Consider the following 18,692-nt stretch of genomic DNA (forward strand, 5'->3'; position numbering starts at 1 on the left):
GTGAAATAGCGCCTACTTCGTATTGCCTAATGCCTCCAAAAAAAAAGAAGGCTATCTAGACTGGTCAACTGCAAACACTCGGCAGTCCTGAATGTTAGACTGATTGGTGTGCTCTTCCTTCCAGCTCCACCATGATTGGCAGTGTAACATCCCAAACGCTATTTAACACCAGCTACCTCGCGAATATTAGTATTCAAAATTTGAAAGCCAGAGGCTGCTTTACCTATGCAGTCATATTTACAGTAGGCATTGTGGTCTTTTTTTAATTAATAGGCTTGAAGGGAAGTTGGAGAGGGGGCACAAGTTATGAATGTGGTCATGCGGAAGCAGGTGTCTCATGGATGACCCAGGATGTTGAAGACCTGCTTCGTTGCTGGTCTGTCCCAGCATGCACCTTCCATCCCTATGATCATGATTTGTTGAGTTATGATGGTGGTTCTTTGCAATGATTTCATGTTCTGTTTGATCCACATTACATCTTTCTGAGTGGATTTACACATCTGGTGCATGTATATCTGACTGCTAATCCACCTAAATGAGACCACCAGCAGGTCGATTTATCTCTGTGAGGTCATGCCAAGGTTATCCTGTTAGCACTGTATATTATTACAAACTCCAAACCATAGCTTTTTTCTGTAATGTATCGTTTTTTTGAAGAACATTTTGCCTCTTGTACTCCTCCTTGCAGTACATTTCCAAGTTAGTGTTTTCTATAGATACAGGTCTGACATTCCATGTGCCTAGAGTGGTACCATAGGGCAGCAACCACCATTTCCAATAGCTGGATACCAGATGAGGACTGTAGCAATGTCAGCACTGCCCTTAAGGCTTGTCTCAGAATTTGTGAAGTAAATCTCCACATCTTGAGAGCAAAGACTGCACCAACCAACATGTAGAGGAAATTGATAGCCATGTTTGCTCGAAGCCTATCCAGGACAAATATTGAAATGGTAAACACTCGTTATTTAACCGATGAGTGGGTAAAATAGATCTTCCTTTTTGGGGCTGGGGAAGGGTGAAGCATACCATTGAAACAATTGGACAAGATAGTCTGGAGGAATTTGAACCACATGCCTCAATGAAAAATCAGCTAAAATGAAACCCTCTAATGTTTTGCTGTTTGTATTAATGAGTTATATTGGCTGGGCTTTAGGGTCATGCAGACTGAAAGCTGTTTTGCATTCCTCCTTTTTGTAATACAGTCCTCCTTGTCGCAATAATCACCATTCAAATCACACTGGCAAACATGATTCCTTCAAAGATTAAAGGATATGGGGAAGGAAGCTTGCACTCTTTCCTTGTTTGTATTTGTTTGTGCCGTGTTTCCTTGGACTTTAAAAGAGAAATAGCTCTTGAGATGCCTGAAGTTTTTGTGTGCTCATAGGTTGTTTCACATCGCTGATGACTGATGCTCTCCCGAGACCTTCAACGCTTTTCACCATCGCTCCTGCTGCAAACTGGAGCAAAGCCCTAACTGCCTTTCATCAGGCAAGTGGGGTAAGGTCATCAAAGGAATTGAGAACAGTTTTCTCAAGTTAACGGTGCCAGGGCTAAAAAAAACAGCCTCAAGTTTGACGTAGTATGGAAGAGATTTAATATCACAAGGTGGAGCTGGAAGATGTTCCAGAGGTGAAATGTAAAATCTGGCAGGAATTCAGGTTTGATTAAATTGTTTTCTTGGAAAATAGCCATAGATCAAAAACCAGTTACTTGAAAATGTTTGGAAGGTTTCCCTGTGGTTGTGATTTAACCAATTATGTTCTTAATATCTGGCTGTGGCTTTACTCTTTTATGCGCAGGAAGGTTACAGGCCACTGGAAACTTACTGTTCATCAATTAAGGTCATTTGGAGATAATACAGGACACCCCTTTGGAACCGAAATCGTAAAAGTAGCTGCACCATAGCCTCTTATCACCCTTCTTGGTTGAAGAGTGTAAATGTCTATGGGATTCAAATCTGTTATGATTGTAACAGTCTAAGGAACAAAATAACCCTCTCTTCTCACTTCCGTTCATTTAGCTCCATAGCATGCCTGTCTTTTTATTTTTTCAACAGTCGTTCATCTTAAATGTGAATATGCAGCCCACCAGTTACTGATCTTTTTGTTGGTGTTTTTGCCTATGGTTTCAGAATAAACTTCCTGACTCTGCATTCTGTTTTTGGCCCATTTCAATGTAATACATCTTATATTTGCTTTGCACTCTTATCACACTTCTTTTTAATCCATAGCCAATGAAAATTTACATCCTAGCTGATTGCGAACAGTCCATCTCTGTTGAGTAACTACAGCAGATACAGAACAAAGACCCTTGTGTCGTGCCCTATTACCACCTCCATTGAATTGCTACTGATAGTGGGTTCAGGAGACCACTACATTATTTGTTGTCTCTTTATCCCAGCTTAATGGTTGTTGCCATGGCTTTTGGCTATAAGAACCTCGAATATAACAGCTGTGAACAGCAGCCACTATTGAATGATGAAGCCTCTCTGGACGATCTGCATTCAAGAACTTATTCAGAATGCACTAAACAGTCAAGTATTTTGGTGTAACACGTCTGTCAATTCAAAATAATTTAGCAATCAATTAATCTTACTTTGCCGGCAAATTTGATTTACTTTTGCTTGCAACTGGACTTCTTGCTTAACGGTTAGGGTTTAAGACCTGACAAAGGGGTATGGAAAGCACTATATAAGCAAGCACAAGTACAATTATGTAACCTTTATTGTACTTGACCGCTGATTTAAAAAATGTATAATATTAAATTAAAACTGGGTTCTTCACTGCAGCCTCAATTGGTGGAGCTACTTGAGCCACCAGTGATGAGACTGCTACCACGTCCAGTTGAAGTATGTTGGAAGGTGTGCTATGATTTCTCTTTGGTAAATAGGACACAATACAACCAACGTGTATTTCCAAATTACATCAAGAAAACCCACATGTCTGCATATTAGCATTCCCAAACAGTCTCCAAACATATCTTTTTTTACACGTCCCTATTTTAATTCTATGTTTTTTGCGAAGAAGGTGGATACGCCCTTCTGATTTGTGTATTGTAAATCGAGGCTTCTTGGGTCAAGTAGAGGTGCTTTTTGTACATAATCACTTTGTAAATTGTAACAACAATCCAATAGTTTGTCATTTTAAAACGCTATTTCTTTGTGAGACTTTATAGCCTTAGGCTAATTGCATACCGAACTTAGATTTCTCCGTTTTACAATAGTGGTGTGTGAAATTCACCAAATATGCTTATACATAGGTACGCATAATTTCGGCCGAATTATGAGAAATTAAATGGAAAGCGAATATGGCATTTGGAACTAAATTTTAGCATGAAATGAGTCCTCATTGGACACATTTTGCTCTAAAAATAGCATCAAAAACTAAAACCCTATAATTTTGCCACAAATGCGGAGTAATTGTGCAACAAGCAATTTCACATAACAATCATAAGAGGAAATTCCCAAATTACGCAAATGACATCCGGTTAACTGAAATTTCGCCAAGGCCTATGCTACAGAGGTTTAATTCCCTTTTCAGCAAGGATGAATATCTTAAACACACCACACCACAAAATATAGCTTGGAATAAGCTTGGAATAAGCTTTACTGGAGATGTCAAAATTGTTGGCTGGTACTTCTGAGAGCAGATTTCGGATCTAACCCCTGGCCACACACCCATACCAGTGCAGCCTATCTGTCATTCCGTTAATTAGAAGTCAGACTTACAGATAACTTCAGGTCATCAGGGGCACTATGTTCCAATATATTTTTTTCCTCCTAATTTTAATTTGTGACATTACTCTATTTGAGATAATTTAAAAAAAAGTTGCTGTACACAAGCTGGTATGTTGGCCCACTGCACACTACTGAAGGGAGCATAGTCGCTTGGGTGCATTCTTAACTCTTAAGCATCATCTCAAATAAAATGACAACTTGGAAGTTGATTAGTCTATGTGGATTTATTATAAACCTCGTTTTCAATCCAAATCATTAATCTGCTTATCACACAACACTTGCACCCTGCTCGTATGTTCCCTTTACTGATGCCCAGTGGGCCTATTGAACAGCTGGTATGCAGCAACGTTTTTAGTTTTCTCTAATTTTGACTCTGGGCAAAGAGCACACCATTGCAGCACAGCAAAGTAGAGCTAACAGAATACATTTTTAATAATTGTGTGAAAATGTGAGTAACATTTATGAACCTATTAAACTGGTGGACATCCATTTGAGATACTGTAGGACTGACACTCCTAGAAAACATTTGGTCAATAACTGCAAGCCCAGTAAAGGACTATGGTATCACAAATGCATGACATAAACTAGTCTCATTGCTTATGGGACCCTCACTGGTGCCAGCGCCACAGGGCAAGTTACTGGTCTAAGAGTTAAAGCTGTGTTTTTGCCAGCATAAGCTAAACCCATTGTTTATCCGGAGGGTTATATTCTCAGCTAAACATTAAACCCAAAAGAGGTGTCTTGAATCAATACTTGGAAATCACAACTTTTCTGAAGATATCCTGAATTTGAGCATGTTGGATTCGTTTTTCATGAATAAAACCTTTGACCTTAATAGCCTGAACAAGTTGCTTCCCGATTTAGTACATTTAAACCTGGGCTGTGAAAACCTTGTGGGGGTTAAGTGAAGTTTACTGTCAGATTTGTATATGAAGGTGTTTTGGGCCAAATACTGTTTGTGCAGAGTAACCGATCTTATGCCTGATGCGAAGAGCTTTAAATATGGTTCTTATGGAAGGTACTGAGTTGCCATGGGACAAGTTTCCTAACAAAAATGTTGGATCGTGTGGCCACATTTTGTTTGGCGTGTAGCCTACAAAAATTCTTGGATTACAGGCCTAAAATGATGGCGTTATAGTGATTTATATTAGAGTGAATAACATAGTTGTTCACTTTGATCTCGTGCCTTAAAGTCCAAAAAGAGATTCTAGATATAACTCTTAAAAGAAAAAAAATTGTAACCGCTGTCACATCGGGGTCTAAAGAAATCTGAGTCTATAAAACTCCGATATTATAAAGTACTGAGGGATGTTGAAGAGCAGCCCCCATCAAAGTGGGCTATAAGAGTCCACTACATTTACTGAGAGATTTTTTTTGCAATATTTCCATCTTTAACTGGATCAGTTTCAGGAAGTTTCAAGGCAGGCACCACCAATATATTATCTAGCAGCAGTTTTCAGCCTTAATATCTTACCCTTAAAGGAATTTGTGTCATCTTCACAGATAAAAATGCAAAACCACTTCTTGCCAGAGGCGTGGTACTGGGTCCAAATGCAAGTTGAACATCAAAAGTGACCTAAACGAAACGTGGATCACAAAACTACTTACCAGTGTAAGGTCAGGGCCAGCTGAATCATCTGGGCCTTGTGTGAAAAAAAGGACTCAGACACTAAACGCCACAATGGCAGCATCAACGAACACTAAATGAGAACTGACCGTCGATTGTGATGAAGGCCAATAAGAGACCTAAGAGAAGGGCCGCCTCGCTGCTGCAATCCATGATAGACTTCTGCCGACACAGAGACAAGCATTTGTTCATTGCTGAAGCTGGGTAGAAAAACAATCTGATCAGAATAGCGTACCAGATTAGATTTGCATAACAGAAAGTGATCGAGGCCCTACTTTTCTATCACTATTATCCTGTTTAGTACAAGCTGCCAAAGGTGTATTTTTCTGATTGAATGCTTGGGGAGAATCTCCAAAAGCTAGCTTTTTAGTCTCGTTTCACTTTATGGGGCTAGTTTGAGTGAGTGCTAAACTATTTTGTGAAAGTGCTGTTAAGTGTGGGAGCTATCATCCCTGAACAGCCACTCGAGGCCTGCTGTCAGTTATGCAACCCAGAGTGCCTGCCACCTCCCCCCCACCGACCCTTCTCCAGTTGTACACTCAGGATCATCTTCTCCATAATCATCCGGACCTCCCGTACCTTCATTTTAGTAAAGAGCTGAAGACACAACTCTTAAAATTTCCACTACATCTAATGCAGTAAACGGTCCTGCCCAGCAGCCTCACCTTTTAGTCACAGGACCTGGATACCACCAGTCTGGCACATGCCCCAACAGAACTCACATAGATCAAGAACTTGGTGGAACATTTTTATTATAGCCATGTCAAAACATACTCCTGTCTAAAACACATTCATGTAAGGAACATACTTAAGGTCAAATAATTGCAACACATTGTAAAGAATTAGGCTCTCGTGGTAAGAAAACAATACACCATAAACAGTGCCGTATATGGACTCATGAACACCAACACCAGAGACCTTTTGCAATTCCAAACACCATTGGACCACACCGGTGTAACCACCTACATCAGTGTGGGCGGTCCTGCCTCACTGTACTCATGTCCTCATACCAGGGCACCTCCGCCCAAACACCAAGCTACCTATGGGGATGCGAGTTCTGGCCGCCGCCGCGTGCTCTGCTCCCGGGAAAGGCAACGGCAGGGGAAGGGGCCCTATATACCCCCTGGCCAGTGCGGTGGTGGAAGTGACGTGCATTCAGCGCGACTGCATTTCCCGTCGCCCGGAAGTAGTAATTGGCCGGCACGTTGCCGGATTGAGACGGGCACAGGCCACGATGCGATTGTCCCAGGTCGTAAGCCACCCCTCCCTATTATGGGGTAGCGCACTGTCCAGTGTGGCAGCAGCCTTCGCCCTAGTACAGCGCTCTGCGGCCTTTTGGCAGTGTAAAAGCTACACTAACAAACATACGTACATAGCCACCGCCACCTCCCGGAGTGTTTTAGTAGAAGTGATTTGTGGCAGAGTTATTTTGAGACACCGGGGAGAGAAATGGCAGTGAAACCCTGCAGTGTTTTAAAGTGCATTCCTCATCGGCACAGATTAATATGTTACATCTTTCCAAGAGCATGAATGAGTTCCCCCCCTACCTTTTAGTGCAGTATATCTGCTGCCTCTCAGTGGCGGCTGCTCAGTACCCATTCCCTCGCTCTGATGGAATATTTGTTTATTGATCCAACTCATTTCGCTTCAAATGGATATGTATTTTTCAAGTCGTCTACCTCCTTGCGATGGCCGGGAAGCTTCTGAGAGCAGAACTCTGCTCATAATTACTTTTAACATCCTATTCTGGTATGAGTTTATGCATAAAAGTTCACTGTGGATAATTCCAATTGCTCACAAATAAAGTATTTAGTATTTTGTGCCTTCAGCGGACCGGGAGAATAAATGAAATGAGCACCTGCAGAGTGGAGAAGAATGGCAGGACGCGCACTTGAGCTCAGAACACTAGTTTTGTTGGTGAATTTAGAGTGAGAAAACAGTTTTTCAGAGCTGCCCCTTCTTGCCACTATCTGCCACGAAATTCATCCGATTTGAGTTGGGACAGCTTTTGCTTGGGGCAGACTACAAGCCCCCAGGATTAGTATGTATCTGCTCTGTTGAATTAGTGGCGCTTTGCATGCTTGCAATGACCAGTAGCAACAGAAATCTAAATATTAGTGAAAGTAAGATGTGACATCACATTGTCACTGACAACTGGGCCGTTTTACATCTTTACTAATCGAGGTTAATGTTTAAAAAGAAAAAGTAAATAATTTCCGCAGTCAGCTACCTAAAGGATGCCCGTTTGAGCTTCTTGTTGTCCATGGCCCTTGAAATGTCGCTAGAAGTGCTTTTTCCTTGATGGTATAGTATAGCCCTCGGAGTCTAAAAGAATGGACCGGCTAGGAAATTAAGTGTGGTGACAACAGCCAAATACTCACGGTCAACTCTGTGCATGGTTTGCTTGGATGCGCGTATGAGTGGGTTATTCCCATTTGAATAAACTTCATGGCGGTACTGTGATATCTAGTCTGGTGGTTCTCCTGCCAGTGTCTTCGTTTACCTTTGTGTATGCCCAGGTGGCACGATAACTGCATGGTCCTAGTTTGGCAGTGAGGGACGGGCTGGCATGTAAACCATACACAATGTTATGAAATCATCATATGTGGGTGGCTTGTATTTGGTATTTTAAAAAAATCATCTTTTAAAGTAAACTAGGTTATCCGTGTCATGAACCGGTTCCCTAAATACATTTCTGGTACTCTTATTTTTTATTTTTTTTTGTGGTTTTTTTTTTTTTTAGCTTCCACATTAATGCTGTGTGACAAAAACAGAGGTTCTTGTGGAAAAACAATTTTCCATACTGATAATACAATGCGCAATCGCAATACCTATGGGTCAAGTGGATTTCAGACTGAAAGGAGGCAGAGTACAGCTTGATTGTGTATTTACACTTTATATCAAAGTATCAGAAAAGGCAAATATATACAACAAATAGTGCACTATTTGTTGCATATATTTGCATTTTCTGATACTTTGATATAAAGTGTAAATACTCAATCAAGCTGTACTCGGCCGCCTTTCTGTCTGAAATCCGCTTGACCCATAGCTATTGCGATTGCGCATTGTATTCTCACTAAAGAACATTATTTTTCCACAAGAACCTCTGTTTTTGTCACAAAGTACTTGGTTATCCGTGAGTAGGGTTTCCCTTGTGTTTTGTTATAAACATTCATGCTGGGCCCATATCAGGGACAGAGAAGAGCATGTTTAACAGATAACACTACAGATATGATTTAAGTTCCTCTCACGCATCAAGAGACACCTACTGCCCACATTTATGGGGAGGCTTCCAGCCAGATGACATGCCTCCTCCTGCCACTGGACCTGCTCTTGTAAGCGTGAAAGGTGTGCCAGATGACTCCATGTTCTCGGGCACCATGCTGCAGTTTCCACCTTTGCATTTGTGATCCATTGTAATCTGTTTGGCTGAGTTGGTCTTGAAGCAAGACTACACCTCTCTGGCTGTGCTGTGAGGTTAATTGGAATCCTGCAACTGAAATCATGTGGCGGCTTTGCATAGGTATGTATATTCGATACAGCATAGATCAGGGTTGTAAATGTTTTTGCATTACTGCTGTGCCAAAGGAACAAGGCATTGCCCATGTTTTATTCAGTAGCTGCCAGCAAGAATTTTCAAATCGTGATCTTGTAGGGGGGTGCGACTGTGTGACGTCATCGCCTGACCTAGCCTGCCTCCCTTCTCTGTTAGATCGGCGTAGCGCAGCTTTACGCTTGTGCTTTCTCCTTGGCAAGCCCTCTCCCTGCTCCCCCTCCTCCCTCCTCCCCTTGCTCGGGCTTGCTCCTGACGGAGCGGACGCTCCTGCTGCTCGGCGTGTCCTTCCGCGGTGCACCGGTGCATGAACACCTTGAGGAATGCAGGCCGCGATGCCTCCGACGCCGTTTCCCTCTAATTAAGGTTATTACCAAACTTCTCTACTGACTTAGCGAAAAAAGAAATCTAAATAGGTAGCCTTCTTAAAATACTACGTAGGCCACGTGGCTGTTCGGATGGCGCGGGCACACATGGCGGTGCCTTTGAGGAATGCTCTCGGGGAGTGATGGTGACATTGAGGCCTCCTCCACTGCTTTCCGGGCTGTGCCGGGGCCCCTACCTGCCCTGTCATTACCCCTTAATGAGGAGGCTGTGCCGACCTTAATTGCAGCTGTCAGGTTGCAGCATTAGCAGCATTAACACAGAACGTCGGAATCCTGGCGTTGATGACGGCACCGCGCACGTCCGGAGGTGTGCGGCGCTATGCGGCATTCCTGGGGTGGCTTTCGACCCAGAGGCGACAGACTTCTGCCATGTGGCTGTCGCAGCGAGGACGTCTTTTTGTGTCTCCGTAAAGCGGTCGTTGACTAGTGTCATTGGGACAGAAAAGTTACTTTTTAATTGTGAGTCTGCTTAATTGGCGGATTGAACTGCAGGGTTGTAGTTTACATGGTTCGATGTCTTGAATGCTTTGCAGGCCTTAGTTTCTTTGGGAAGACCTGTAGGCCTTACCCACCTTTGATTAGTACCCACACACAGCTTGGTTAATGCATCAACTTCTCAGTCTTTGCTTAAAGACATCTCTGCCTGTTCACCCAAGGGTTGGTTTGCTGCACAGCCTGCTAGGCAACGTTTGAGATGTATCAAGCTCTGCCATAACATAACTAAATCCCCGGACTCCGGAGGTCCTGCACAGCTCTGCAAGCAAGCCCTCTTCTGTTCCTGACATGACTGCAGTTAGGTTTAGGGATCGCTCGATCATTCGATAAAGCATCTTCATTCTGACCAGCACTTTACTTTGGCAGTTTATGTACATACTTCATGCACACCTCCTTAAGTGGATACCATTCCTGACCAATGGCTTCTTTTCCAGTCTGTGACACCCGTATTGAACCATACTATTGCACCCACCCTGCAGACACCAGGTCTTTTACTGGTGGGAGCCCAACACACACCAGATCCAGGGCTCCTTCCTTTCAGCCTGCAGCTGCATTCGCTGTTTTAGTACATAGGTTATTGTACATCCGCCACTGGGCTTTATTCCTGTTCTGCTGCACCCCTTGTGGTACCAGTACAGAACTCCAAGCATTGGGATTGAAGCACAGGGGAAGCCTAAAACTGGTGTGCTTCTGTACCGCATTTATGATCTTCAGGGGGCCATTGTTGAGTCAGTACAGTGAGCTCACACCCCGCTTTTTGAGTGTGCTTTGTTCCTGGTGTGCCACATCCGCTGCAGTTTCACTACTGGAATTTGTATAGCGTTCTGGCCGATAAGATTACCTCTTTAACTGAATGCTGCACCCCTTGTGAATAGATACAATGGACACACTCATTGTGCTCTTCCCGTGGCTTGCTTATTGTGACACGGTGCGGGTCCCTTCTTGATTTTCTGAAGGAGCTCCTCTCAACATTTGCTCTGGTGCAAGTTCCTCCCTTTGGGGTGGCAAGAAAGAGGTGTACTTGCCTCTCGGACAGAAGTCATGAGGACCTTACTACTGGGGAAGCCATCCCTTTGCCAGTACATATGTAGGGTATTCAACTGTGATTGTGTGTGCATTGAGAAAATGTAAGGTAGCTGCTGTCCAAGCAGAGAGAAGATCAACCTGTACCACACTTCTTCTCCATAGATCAATCTGGTTAATATACGTAACTTTTCCCCAGAGCAGTTTCCCGAGATCTGAACCAGTCAAGGGCACATCACCATGACAACCGTAGTGCATGCTAAGAGCAAGGTAATCTTCTTCTGCCAATGAACAACCACCTTCTCCTTCATACTGTCTTGGATGGTACAACCCCTCTTTTAAAAAATAGAAAGCTTGCAATTCCAGTCTTCCTTCTGAATCGCTGCACTCAAAACTTAAATAATGCTTTTGACATGGTTAGCAGTTGGGGGACCGCTTCTCTGCAGCATACCAGATATTCACTAACCTCTATCCATCATGGTGCAAGAACAGTTAGTATACAGCTCTAAGTATTTATTCGGAAAGGGATAAGTTATTGATATAAGAGGAAACCACAGTGGTAAAAACCCAGAACGTCTGAGGTGTTACTGCCCAAAACGTTATTTCTTTATTAGCCTGTGTGGCAATAATCTAATTGAATAACCGTGTAAGGAGGAGGTTTTTGACATTTTCTCAAAGGTCTTGATTCTTTGTGGTTACTGCTGGGTTTACGTGTTAAGGTTTCAGTGTAAAGATGCACAGTAGCTGAAGGTACCAAACCAGTACCATGCGGCAATCTCGGTGTACTTTGTTGAGGACTACTTTAATTCTAATCACATACTTCACCCCGACCAGTTTGGGGGCTCAACCTTTCAGTTGGTAAGTAAGAATTGGTGTGTAAGCCGTAAAAAAGAAAAAAAATCCACAATGAGTGCCAGGTTTTTATATTAAGGTGCACTGATGTGTTAGAGTTACATACCTTAGGTAACAATGTATTCTGGTAGAGACAGGATCAAGCTGCAGATGCCTTGTTTTAAAATCTTCCCCAGGTGCCAGACTGGATCAGGAAACTTTTTTCCCCACAGTATGTCTGCGTGCCGGCAGAGGGAGTCGAGTGACTCTGCAGCGACGTCATCCCTGGATGTGACGTCAGCAGAATCCATATAACTCCTACGTTGACGCATTGACGTCAGTTTCTTTGTGACTATTGTCCGTGCGCAAAACATGCAGACACACCTTAACTGCCTATTGGCAACAGTGTGCCAAGACGATAGACACCATGTGTCATATACCTGTTGAATGCAAAAGTGAACGAGAGAAAAAGTCAACAGATGCACAAGGTCTAAGAATACTCAGGGCAGAAAGCAGGAAGAGCAGTGTTCCCTTAAACTTCCAACGAGACGGACACAACCACCAAGAATATCATCATTGCAAGAGAACGAGGATATTCCATTATCAGGCTCATGTGAAAGAAGACAGATTGTTCGCAGTGCAGGGAGGATGGGAGAGTCGTAAGGAATCTGTGGCCTAGATCCTGTCTCTACCAGATACATTGTTACCTAAGGTAAGTTCATCTGAAAGACATCTAGCCTCAGATTCCTTACTTTAGAATCAGATACACAATCCATACTTTCCCCGTAGGAGGGACTGCAAACTGAGACTACAAAAGAATGCTCAAGTAGCATGACTCCGGTCTGAAGACCAGGATACCGGAGAGAAAGAACAATTGAGGAAAAATAGCACACTGTCGTAAAAGTCCTGCATAATATCAAACTCAGTCACAAAAGTCCTGCATAAGGAACCAGATGCAGAAGAATTGTACACGAAAGCCATGGGAGAGATTTCTGCTTGACTTGATGCATTAAAGCCAAAGAATGCAACAGGAGAAACAAAGTTTTGACCCTGTGTGCATCTGGCCCAGGCATATAATGTGACAACAACCGGGACAAACCAGAGGTTAGACAAAATAACACCAACAGTGTGTAGAGAAAATATTCATGGCAAGAAGAAATGCTAGTAATTGACCTAACAAGGCCATAAGTGAACGTAGAGCGAATCTAGAACATTGAATAGGTTGTGTGGAACACAGAACGTTTTAAAATGCCACTGAGCAATCTGTTAATATCGCAGAAGAAATCATGATAGCAAAGATTAAACCATCTCAATAATTATCCGCAAAACACGGCCATGAGACATTCTACCTAAAACACAGGTAGTGTTTAAAGATCTCAAGGCTGCACTGGCAGAAGAAAGACTCCGACCACAATTATCCAACCACCTTGAGTCCTTGCTACGGGGAACCACCAGAAGGGCATTAGTGTCCACCGATGCAGTAGCAGCTAGTATTACCAGTCATTTAGTGGTGGGGTGTCATAAGAGGCAGGGAGGAACTCCTGGCTCAGAGCGATGCCAATGGCCCACTGCCGGTCTACAGGAGGCCCCCTGACAGGTTGTGCCCAAGTCCCCAATAATATGTCAGAGGGACTCGTAGGGGAGTGACGGGACCACTCCCCTCTCACCTTGACTGAGAACCTGCAACAAGGGATCTGTGGACAACTGCACAGAAGGGAATTTGCAATTCAGAATTGCTGCTCTTCTTAAAACCTCTGACAAAGAGGAACTATCCTCAGTTGCAATGCCCGGAGGAGAGAGCATGTCTGAAGCTGGGGAGGACTGTAGACCCAGAGCAGTTAGCCAAGTATCTTCCAAGAATGATGGGGTAAGAGCACCCAAAAGAGTCTGCCCAACATCCTCTCTGCTTGCAAAACGAGGATTTCACTTAGAGAAACCAGATAGAAGCTGAATCTGATCCGAAATAGAGGGATTCACAATGAGCGGTGCCGCCGACACCATTGTGGCGGCAACTTGACGTCTGAAATGGCAATGGGATCCGCATTGAGCTGCGCCACCGATGCCACAGATTGCGGAGACATCAACAGTGTGAACCCCGAAGGGCTGTAACACGGTGTCGAATCCACTAACTGATTCAGGGGGCCTGCTACGATTGATGCCAAAGCCGCTGGCGATGATTCAGCTGGGACACTCCCTACGTTTTTGGGGCTCGAAAGTGCACCAGAGGGAGTCGGAAGGGCTGAACACCTGTTGGAGCAACAGAAAATATTCTTTCATTTGGTTCAAGCTTACCCCGGCTCCGGGGTATTCAGGGAAGCGTGGGGTCGCCTGAGAGGCCTCCGCAACTGGTAGGTGTGAGGCAACGTCCAACTTACGCTTAGTACGTTGGGTCTTTGGTGGTGTCTGTGAAGGCGATGGGTCCTCGACCTGTCTCTCGGATTCGGGGAAGGCGGCGCCGCTGTCGTTCATCCGAATGCCAGGAGGAGTTTCATGGGGTGTTCCTTCGGCCGGAGACACTGACTGGAGCTGCAGTCTACAGAATCATGCTGCTCACCTAGACACCATAAGCATACAGTATGTGGATCCGTGATCGACATCTGTCTCTCACAAGAACAACTGGGCTTAAACCCAGATGACATTGCATTGGTACACTGTTCCACAAAAGAGGTAGAAAAGAGGAAGGGACCATAGCGGCCCATATTCTGCTAAAAAAAAAGAAAAGAAGGAACTGACATGAGCGGAGGAGTTATATGGACTCCGCTGACTTCCCCTCCGGGGACTACATCGCTGAAGAGTTGCTAGACGCCCTTTTCTGGCGAGCAGCTATACTGTGGGGGGAAAAAAGTTTCCGGATCCAGTCTGGCGCCTGGGCAAGATCATAAAGTAAGGAATCTGTGGCTGGTTGTCTCTATCATTTGCTGCTTTTAGCCCGTAGTTAACTGCAGTGGCCACCAAACTGGGTTGTTGCCTTTTTCTCCAGCTCCTTACACTGAATCTCCAAGGGTCCGTTTCTCAAATGTTTAGGCAGTCTACAGGTCCCAATAAACGGTTGCTTATTGTTTAAAATTGAGAACTTCAAAGCCTGGCTACTTGAGAACCACTAGTCCGGGTCAAAATATTTTGTTGGTGGGTCCCTATTAGCTTGACCTGTCTTTGGGACGGAGCTTAAATCTGTAAGGAGAGAGGAACATTGAGCTTGCCTGTAGGGACTGGGAACAAGATGTCTTGTTTCATTGGCCAGGGGTGTCCACCAGGGAGGGACTTGTTGTCAACCAGGTTCGGACATTTGATATTCAAGTGTTTGTAGATCCCATGATCTCTGTAGATCTTTGCAACCCACCATATGCTACTGGGCAGGATTGGGCTGTGGAAGATAGCCATTGTTGCCACGTACAACCATTCATTTTGGAATAGATATTGTTCCTTCAGTAAGGTGTCATTAACGTATTACGTAAGCCTAAGTCAGCATGTAGCAGTAACTACCACCTGCAATTAACATTTATGGTAGTGGGTGCAGATAGTTTCTTGGGAGATGTTGTAGCCCGACATGAGTTGAATGCAACTGCACTCCATTTTGCTAGCCCAGCAAAATAACACTCCCAAGTACAGGGATTCTGGAAGTTCCCTTAAAACATGGCACAATTTTAGTAAATACTATGAGCTTTTCTTCCCTCAGGTTGTTTTGTCAGCTTGATTTTACTCTACATATTTCTCATCGCATCACCATGCCTTAAGTTAACTCAAACATAATTTAAATAAACTTGCAACAAAATATTCTTGTCTGCTGTAAATGATGTAGTATATTTGATGACCAACACGAGTACTTATAAGTTGGGCAAGTACGGCAGTGGTAAAGTCACGGGAAGGCATGCCTTGCTCCTACTGCTTCGAGTATGGTAGTCACGGGCAAAACGGAAAGGGGGAGGTAACTGCCCCTGCTATCTTTAGGGTTAGTTGCTACTGAGCACCTGCACCATCAGCGGCGTCTTCTGCTGCAGGAGGGAAAGCTTGGCTATCTGTAGAGGTACTGATGCTGAAGCCTGAAGGAATGCACCGCTGGTATCCGCGCGTGTGTAGGAAGAGGCCACCAACTGCTTATGGTGTCAGCACACTGGGCTGCTGATGTCCGCTCCAGCAGTAGCATTGGGCAGGTGTAGGTGTGCGAGAGCTCGGCCATCCTCGGCGCTGAGGGCATGCTGTACTCTTAGATTGTGCGTCATTGCAGGAGGTGGGGCTTCTGTGCCTGTAACATTAGGGTGGCGTGGCTGAATACGCGCATCATTACCGTGTATGCGTGTTAGTGTTGGATGTTTGCATGATGTCTGTAACATTAGCAACGGTTGCGCCAGGGAGCACTGCTGTAGGTAGGTATCTTATCTGTTGCCTCCAACCTTAGGGCATCGGAGGGCACGTGTGAGACTTGCTGGCACGCGCGACTGTTGCCGGCACGCTCTCCGGTGCAGGAGGCCCCCGCTAGCCCCCTCTCCTCGTAGCAGGGGATTCCTCCTGCTCTAATGGTATTCTGTCAGCTGGCTCAGGCTTCTGCCCTGAAGGAAAGAACAAATCGTCCGACGCACAGGCCCAATTTCGTTGTTTTTCTTCCCCTTCATTTCTGCCTTTTTGCTGAAGAAGCTCCCATGACAATGTTAAAACGGCCTCCCTCATCAAGAAAACTGTAGTGCATGCACTGGAATCGCCACTCTAAACTGATGGGCTTTAACATTTTCTTTTGTCTAATATTTTGCAGTTGATTTATCCCTCCCTCTCGCTTGCCTTTAATCCGCATGATACTACACATTCTGTGCAACTTTTCAGTGCAAGTGTATCAGGAAATGGAACCCCCTTTGGCATGTGGCCTGCGCTTCACCTTAAGGTGATCATTTATTTTACTTTTGCAATTTTATATAGCGCTGACATGGCCGATGGCATGAAAGCGCTTTACAGCAGTAGCATGATACACTGGTAAAGCAAGTTACAGTTACAATAATTATGTTCGCATCAGTTGCTGAGACCAAGACCAATGCAGCCGTTGGACAAGAGATGTACACGGTTCAAGCATTGATTAAGATGGTGGGGACACAATGAAGGTAGTTTGTCTACTGGATAGATTACTTGGGTATGAGCACAGGTAATTAACCCAGGTGTCTGTCAAATAGGAGGAGCTTGAGGACCTTTTTGAAGGTGGCTATGCAGGTTGTTGGGTGAAGGGAGGGAGGTAAGGAGTTCGAGATTCGTGTGGCACTACCCGAGAATGACTGGCTCATGTACTGTTCTTGACTGAAGGTGTGTTGTTCATGAGCAAGGATTGGTCATTTCTGAAACCTCTATGTGCTCCAAAGATTTTCAGTTTCTCAGATAGGAGGGCAGCACTCTGTGGATAATGCAGGCGGTTTGGAATTGGACCTGGGCTTCAATGGGAAGCATATTTCTTGAGACCTAACAATAAGCGCGTTGCTGCATGTAGAGTTGCTGTCAGTGGTCCTAGATGAATTTAGGGAATACCTGAGAAGGGCAATTCCGTAATCTAGTCTGGATAGGACGAGAGACTGCACCACTGTTTTGAGGTCTTGTTCCGGGATCAGTTATCTGGCGCCCCATAGCTGCCCGAGTTGGTGTTGTGTGCTTTTGGCCATAGCTCTGATGTGGCTGTGGAGGTTTAGATGATTGTCATTGGTGATATCAAGGGGCCTAGCACTCTGGACAATGGTAGGGCTGCCGTCTAAGACAGGAAATTTGGCCATCCATTCCTGTACTGGGGATTTTTATTTTGAAGGGGAGATCAAAAGAAATTCCATTTTAGTTGGGTTGAGTTTTAGATGATGGTTAGACATCCAGTTTTGAATCTTTAGGAGCGTAATTGAAAGGAGGACAAGGTCCTCAGGGGAAAGATTTTCATGTATATTTAGGTGTAGTCAGCGTAGAGGTGGAAGAGATTCCTAGCAATTCTGAGAATCATACATAGTGGTTCTAGGTACAGGTTAAAGAGGGTTGGGGAGAGGATTGAGGCTTAACCCCTTCCATGCTGCCGTCGGCCATTGGGCCACAACCAAATCCTTTCTTGGGCAATAACTTGTTTCCTGGATGACTAAGCTGCACTCCAACAACCCTCACGGGCTCTGCAAACTCTGATGCACCTTTGAGTGTTGCGTCCTGCTTTCTGGTGATGCACGGCTGCAGTTGGCAGCAAGGTGAAGGTTCTGGAGTACCAACTTGTCCCAACAGGCTTTTCAGCTGTTGTGGCCCTGTGCTGTGAACCGGAAGTCTGCCAACTGACCATTGGAGTCTCTTTATTTCGGCTAGGCTCCAGAGATAACCAATCTATGAGCGGGACACAGCAGACAGTCACTGTCCTTTGCTAGCCCCAAGGCTCAGCAGGTGCAGACCACGGCAGTACAGCTTCTTTTTGCTGGTTCCTAAGTGAACATACATGTTTTGAAGTCCGGGCACTGGCACTGAAGTCTGGTTAGCAGGACTCTGTGCACTCAGAGTCTGAAAAACCTGCAGCATCAATCCCAAAACCTTGGGGACGACCATACAAAAAGAAGCAGTTCCTGACATAGCCTATTTTTGCCATTTGGATGTCCCTACCACTTTAGAATCTGAAGACTATTTATGGTTCTGGAATCTCATAGACCAGAGGGAAGGTGGTCTGTTTGAAATCAAGGTGATCTGTTGAGATTGTGCTTGTTTATATTTTGTATTATTTAGCAATGCAAAATAAGGGATAGTGTCCGCCAAGGTTATGATGAACAATTGTGTGCTCCCTTTGTAAGGTATTGGCATCTTGCTCTGAAAGTCATGGTATCTATTTGCTGGTCATTGGAGGCAGTTGCTCTAATGATGTAGCTCATGTAGTGGTTGGTTGGAACATGATCACCTCATTCTCTATTGGTTCTTTATTTGACATCAAGATGTATTGCTTACTATTAAAAACACCCTCTTCCTGTTATTAGTTTCTCTTCTTTTTACAGTGAGTTTTGCTGTAGTGTAGTGATGCTCTTTAGTACTGACATCCCAAAAACGAGCACTAACTACATTTAT

At 44.4% G+C, this 18,692-nt stretch overlaps 1 protein-coding gene across 2 annotated transcripts in view; it reads left to right on the forward strand.

The window, feature by feature from the left end:
* Positions 1-18,692, forward strand: part of SND1 (staphylococcal nuclease and tudor domain containing 1) — a 2,092,018-nt gene that overhangs the window by 1,089,742 nt on the left and 983,584 nt on the right. The gene's annotated exons all lie outside the window — the stretch shown is intronic.

This window comes from Lissotriton helveticus, chromosome 1_1 (genome assembly GCF_964261635.1).
Source record: "Lissotriton helveticus chromosome 1_1, aLisHel1.1, whole genome shotgun sequence".
NCBI lineage: Eukaryota > Metazoa > Chordata > Amphibia > Caudata > Salamandridae > Lissotriton > Lissotriton helveticus.